Consider the following 7,302-nt stretch of genomic DNA (forward strand, 5'->3'; position numbering starts at 1 on the left):
CCTCCCAAAAATGCATTCACTTCAAACTACCAACGAATCAATTATCCCCATTAATGTTACCTAGACATCAAAGTGGTTGCTGTTACTCTCAACTCATTTTGAAAATCCATTATCTTGCCACGATTAAGTGAAGTTTGATTTGAGGATGGCAGATGTATCGCCTGGAATAGACTTAGTAAGCTTTGCACATTTTTTGCTAATTTGGAGAACTTTATATCGCTTTCTAATTGCATCTTTCATCATTTTTGTTGATGTTTGAAAGCAGACCGATGGGGCAACAAATATCCAGATTGAATTTATGCTGCGTTGTGAACAAAGGGTAAGCCTGGGCAATGTTCTACATTGTCAGTTAGATAACACGTCTGCACCTACATCAAGGCAATTTGGCTTGAGACATGGTCATTATTGCATCTCAATTTTACCTGGCTGCATTCATAAATGACTCCCAACCTCTGCTGCACCCTGTTTCCTCAGAGTCTTTCTTTCTTTCTCTAATAGCATGAAGAACAGTAGAATTACATCACCCATGAAGCTGTAAATTTTAGAAGTGAGTGAAGAGAGATAGCTTTTTTTTGAAAGAGCTGAAAATATTGAAGTGCTGTGGTCAGCTTTTTTATCAATGAGAATGTGAATGCTGGTATGACCTACTGCTTGGATAATTGCTTCATTTATCACCACAATTCATGAATGGATATAACAGAGCAACAAAACTTTGTTCCCCTCCATGTTTAGTCTTCCTTGGCCTGTCTATTATATGCTGTTTATGCTCTTTTGTATACATAATTCCTGCGTGTTCTATCACCACTTTTGTAAGTAGTTATAGAATGGCTGGTGCTTTTCATGGCATTATTAACAAAACATTTCATTAAACCAATACTGATCCGATATGTTCGTGAAAATGGTTGAGGGGCAGATATACTGGACCTTAGAGTTACAGATTTTTATTGAATATGATTGTGCTGTTGCTGCTAATGTGCCACAGCTTTTCTGGATGTCTACAATTGGGTAATGCCACCCAACAAGGTAAAGGCTATCCCATATGAAAACACAAGACTTGTTCGACAAGAAGACAATGCTATGGCTACGTTGACCAGCTCTTTCATCAACAGATGCTTCTGCAGAACATATATTTGTAACGAAAATGTGAAGTATGTTTTCTCCCACCAATTATTCCAGGTGGCTCAATCCTGGAAATATGTCGTTAAGCAGGACTCAACAAGTGTTGTCAGTGATAGGAAAGTGGTGAAAAACATAACGTTGAGTTTTTTGTGCATAGATTTACTGCCGCACGTGGACAGCATATAATGTTCAACTTGGAGAAGAATTGACTCTTCAAAAATGGTTCAATATGTTATATGATTATCATCAGTAGAATAACTTGACTATGTTCGATTTGAGGCCAGGTGACCTAATGGGGTCTGAACCAGATGTTGACATCTACAAAGGACATTCCCTCCAACGTACACACTTCTGTGACCCCACCTTCCAACAAGCCAATTGATACTATCAATATAGTGTGGAGTTGGAGGAACACGGCAGGTCAGGCAACATCAGAGGAGCAGGAAAGTCGATGTTTTGGGTCGGGACCCAATGGATATGATCATACCAGCTTAAGGACATGCAAATTAGAGGTAGGAAAGGGCCATTGAGCCACTAAAAGATGCTTTGCCTGTTTGAGATTGGACCTGTCCCACACCTCATTGAGCACGCTTTTTAAAAATTTATTCAAGGCATGAGGGCTTTACTAACGAGGTCAGCATTTCTTATTCATCCCTTATAGATCAGGGAGCAGTTAAATAACAACCACATTGCTGTTGGTCTGGAATCACATGCAGGTCATACCAGGTAAGGATGGTAGTTTCCTTCTCTAAAGTTTCTGTTCCAGTTATTTATTTAATTTCACCATTCGCCATGACTGGTTCAGATCAATTTCTGAAGAACATTCACTTATTGTGGTCACAAATCCACTGTCATGAACATTATTGTGACTATGTTTTAAGTGGGAGTTATTCCATCCTGTTTCTTTTGAACATGAGTTTTGTAAACCTGTTGCCGAGGTGCGTGCTCCAAGGAAAGCAGAGCAAACAGTTTTGTTTTCAAAGAAATTGAAGTCAGCCGAGTGCAGACCCAAGGTTTTAGTTTTTGTTTCAGTTGTTAAAGTTGGAGGTTTAGGTTTGAAGTTACTAGATGCACCTCTTTCACTGTCTAATGTGGAACATTGCTGAGTTCTCTGCTACTAGATTCATTCTGTCGGTGTCCCTTCTCCTGGACTAGAGATAGCAAGTGAGGGAAATCTGTTTTGCTCAATTTGCTTTTGCCAGGCATATGTTTAAGGGAAGCTGCTTTGTGGAACTGTTGATCAATAGGAGTTAAATAAAATTACTTTGTCAAGTATTTCGATAGACTTAAAGTTATGCCAATTCTTCGTGTTTTGCATTTTAAATGTGGTGTCAGAATAAGGTGTGTTTTGCTTGAAGCCTAGTAATTTGACTATACTGCTGATCTAGATCATAAGTTCAATAGTCCCAGCTGATTTTATTCTCAAGAAAGACAAAGAGCTGGTCACATCATCACCTTGTTGGCTACTTTGCTGAAGATATATCGTGATCATATTCTTAGATCTTGGTGGTGACATATGGCTGGAGTGCAGACTATCGTCTCCTTATTTATGGAAGGGAGTACTTATTTTGAAAACAGCTAAAATACATTTTAGCTGACTAATATCTGGAATAGGTTTATGAAAAGATTTGCTGAGTGAGTGTTGTATTAACTGGAGTATAGAGAAATAAGAGGTAATTTGATTGGGTCATATCAGATTTTGGAGGTTTTGAGCACGGGATTGTGGAAAAGACGCACCTCTGGTGGGATAATCTTGATTAAAAATTAAAAATAAACTTAATTGAAAACACGAATCTTCCCATTTAGAGTAGAGGCAAAAAGATATTTTTCTCTTTCTCTCAATGAGGGTCGCGGGTCTTAGGAACATGTTCCCTCAAAATACAGTGGAGTGGAGTCTCCGACTATTTTAAAGACAGATGGGTGAAGGATTATGGGGAGTAGGCAGGCATATCGATTACTCAGATCAACCATTACATCATTGAATGGTGAAGCAGCCTCAAGAGGCTCTTATTCCTGTTCCTAACCTTTATAGTAATATGTAAGAATGTTCCCTTTACTTGGTAAGTTATAGGCAGTTCTTTTTATATATCTGCATTCTAATACGAAGAAAAATATGTCATAATAAGTGCAGTTTTATTCCCGTATCACAGTCACAATACACATGTGAAATCAGGAGGAAAATGGGAAACACTTCAAAACAATGCATGGTCATTGGTTTTCTGGAAAAGAACAGTACAAAAGCTAAGAAGTTTTCTTACTTTTCAAAAAAGCTTGGTCTTAACTGAAGTACTCTGAGCACTATAAATTATGGCACCTTCAATGGATTTGTAGAAAGCATGAAGAAGATTTAGAAGAGTGGATCGAGTGATCGAAGACCTCCACTACTTGACATGCCCAGAGGAATGGATTTTGTTCTCTTTGCCACAGAAAAACCTAGGCAGATTTAGCTATAAGAATTCAAAACGATGAAGAGTTAATTAGAGCACCTAACAATGAAATGAAACACTCAGAACAACAGCAGTGGCAACAGGGGAGCAGAGCAAAGTGAACCTGGGGGCAGGAGTAGATTAGACATCACAGTTCAGAAAATAACATGAGATCAATGCTAACAGCTGATTGGTAAGTCCTGGTGGGTATTTGCAAGCTGTATTAATTTGTGAGTCATTATTTAAGCAAAGGTAGGGGCCTGTTTGGTTTATTTGTTTAAGAGCAAAATGTCTTCTAAACTTTTTAAACTTTTTAAACTTTAAAAGGTTTAGTCATGGCAGGAGAGATCGAAACATGGTTTACTCCTCTTGTTCCATGTGGCCAGGCACATTTCCATTGTCCGGGACTATACAGGAAGCGTGTCCAGCTGCAGTTCCTTGAAGCTCAGATTTAAGAGCTGAAACAATGGTTGAGTACATTGTGCAGCATCCGTGAACCTGAGAACATCGTTGGTAGCACGTTTAGAGAGGTCGTCACACTGCAGAATCTGAAGAAGGAAGAGAATGGGTCCAAGAAACACAGGCAGATAATTGAGGAGTCCCCTCGAGTTCTACTCGCAAATCAGTATTCCATTTTGGAGGCTGATGAGACCATTGATTCCTCCAGGGACTGCAGACACAACCAAGCTCTTGGCATCACAAGCAACTTGTCTGTACAGGAGGGGAGGAAGAGATGGAGGGTAATAGTAATGGGAGGGGGAGTTCTATTGTGGCTGTTAGTGTTGCCTCCCTGGTGCTTGGGTCCGGGATGTCACAAAATAGCTGCAGGGCATCCTGAAGGGGGAGGATGATGAGGCAGAGGTTATGGTAAATTTTCGTACGATTCACCTAGGCAGAAAGAGGGATGAGGTCTTGAATCAAGAATTCAGAGAGCTAGGCAGTAGACTAAAAAGTGGGACCTCTGAAATTGTAATTTATGGATTACTCTGAGTACCAAATTTTGGCGAGCACAAAAGTGGGAGAATAATGCAGATGAATCTGTGGCCTAACAGTTGGTACAGGATAGGGGTTACGGGGGTTTAGATTACTAGATCACTGGGACCTTTTCTGATGAAGGTGGGACCTGTGCAAGCGGGATTGTCTGCATCTGAACAAAGGAGGTACTAATATTCTTACGGGATAGTTTACTAGCGCTGTTGGGAGTTTTTAACAAATTTAGCAGAGGAAAGGGACACTGATTTCTAGCAGAATAAGTGGATACAACGTACAATACAGCAGTCAAGTCAGAGGGAGTGCAGCTTTGTTAATTTTCAAGGGAGTGAGGCAAAGCTGGATGGTCTTCAATGCTCGTGGTAACAGGGATAAAACAGATGAGTTAAGGGTGATTATTGATACGTGGAAACGTAATAAAGTAGCCATCACAGAGATGTGATTGAGGGAAGTGCATTATTGATAATTCAACATTCTGGGATATAGAATTTCAGGAGAGAAAGAGGAGTGGTGAAAGAGGAGGAGACATTGCATTATTAGTTGAGGATGCAGTTACTGCAGCAAGGAGAGATCATATCTTGGAGGGGCATCGAATGAAACTTTGTGGATAGCTCAGGAATAAAAACAAGGGGAAACCACATTGTTTACTGCAGACCCCAGAGAATCGGCGAGGAATTGAGGAGCAAATTTGTACACAATTCACGGAGGTAAAAGTAAAAACAAAAGAATAATTATAGTAGCTGATTTCAACTTTCCCAACATTAACTGGGATAGACCTAGAGTTTAGAGATTGGATCGATGATTTCTTGAAATTTGTATTGGAGAACTTTTTAGAACAATATGTGGAGTGTCGAACAAAAAGGATGGTGTTGTTCTGGACCTAAGTCTGGGGAATGAAGCCAGACAGTAGGTTGAGGTGGTGGTGAGGGATCATTTTACTGATTGTGATCACAACATGTTACGATTTAAATTTATTATGGATAAACAAAATGGACATGTTCCAAAATGAAATGGATTGGGGAGAGCGGATTTTCGTAAAATAAGGCAGGATCTGACCAAAGTAGACTGGGAACAGCTACAAGAAACCTACAGAAGGGCAATGGGGGATGTTCAAAAAGGAAAGAGTGAGCTTACAAGCACAACATGTTCCCTTTTGGGTAATAGGAAAGTGTCACAAGCCTAGAGAACCTGGATGACTAGAGATATTCAGCATACAATGAGAAGGGAAAGAGAGGCTTTTAGCAAGTAAAACAGGAACAAGTCAGCGATGCATTAGTAGAGTACAGAAATTTCAGGGTGGAGCTTTAAAAAAAAACAATTCAGAAAGCAAAGAGGGGATATGAGAAAGCTCTGTCATGTAAAAGTAGGGAACATCCCAAGATAATGTATAAGTATATCAATGCGAAGAGGAAACCAAGGAAATAGTAAGGTCCATTAGGGGGCATTTGTGGGTGGAGCCACAGAATATTGGTAGCATGTTAAACTAATACTTGAGCCAAGAGAATGAGAACAAAGGTGTGGAAACCAGGGTGTTAGACCTCCAGGTGCTTGAGAAAATCGACAAAGGGAAGGGCAAGGCATTGGAGGTGTTGGCATGCTTAAAGGTGTACAAATCTCCAGGTCCAGATGAATTTTATCCCTGACAAAGCTCCATATAGGAGACTTATCAAGAAGGTAAACACACATGGGATACAGGGTAATTTCATAAAGTGGATTCAAAATTGACTCAGTTATAGGAGATAGAGGATGATGACAGATGTCTGCTTTAACAGACTGGAAGCTAGTGTCCAGTAGTGTCCCATAGGGATCTATACTGGGTCCCTTATTGTTTGTCATTTATACAAGATGGCCGTTTGTGTATGGGAGGGGGTGTGGAAGGACGGATTAGTAAGTTTGTGGATGACCAAAGATTGTTTGGGTGGTTGACAGTTTTTTGGGCTACAAGATGATGTAAACGGGATGGTCAAATGAGCAGAAACATGGCAAATGGAATTCAACCCTGGAAAATGTAAGGTGATACTTTGGAAGGAGTAATTTGCCAAGGAAGAATTCAATGATTGACATGACAATAGGAAGTTTTGTATAACAAAGAATCCTTGGAGTGTTTGTCCATAGGTCTCTGGAGGTGGAAAGGCATGATAGTAGGGTGGTGAAAAGGGCATTTAGGATACTTGCCTTTATCCATCGAGGTATAGATTACAAAAACAGCAAAGTCACATTGGAATTGTACAGAACTTTGGTGAGACCACAGCTAGAGTGCTGTGTTCAGTTCTGGTCACCACATTTCAGGAAGGATATGGTTGCACTGGAGGGATGCAGGGGAGATTCACCAGGATGTTGCCTGGGATGGAGAATTTAAATTTTGAGGAAAGGTTGGATAGCCTTGAGTTGTTTTCTTTGGAGCAAAGAAGACCGAGGGGTGATCTGATTGAAATGTACAAGATTATGAGAGGCTTGGACAGAGTGGATAAGGAACAGCTTAGTTGACGGGTTAATCATGAGGGGACACAGGTTCAAGGTGAGGTGCAGGAAGTTTAGGGGGATGCGAGGAAAACCTCAGAGGGTTGTCATGGTCTGTATTATGCTGCTTGGGAGTGTGAAGAGGTGAATTGCCTCACATTCTTCAAAAAGTACCTGGATGGGCACTTGCACGTGAGAACATTCAAGGCTATGGACCAAGAGCTGATAGATTAGGATTAAGTTGAAGGTCAAGTATTTCTCATGTTTTGGTGCAGACTCGATGTGCTGAAGGGTATCTTCCCCACTG

This window comes from Rhincodon typus, chromosome 42 (genome assembly GCF_021869965.1).
Source record: "Rhincodon typus isolate 14 chromosome 42, sRhiTyp1.1, whole genome shotgun sequence".
Taxonomy (NCBI): Eukaryota; Metazoa; Chordata; class Chondrichthyes; order Orectolobiformes; family Rhincodontidae; genus Rhincodon; species Rhincodon typus.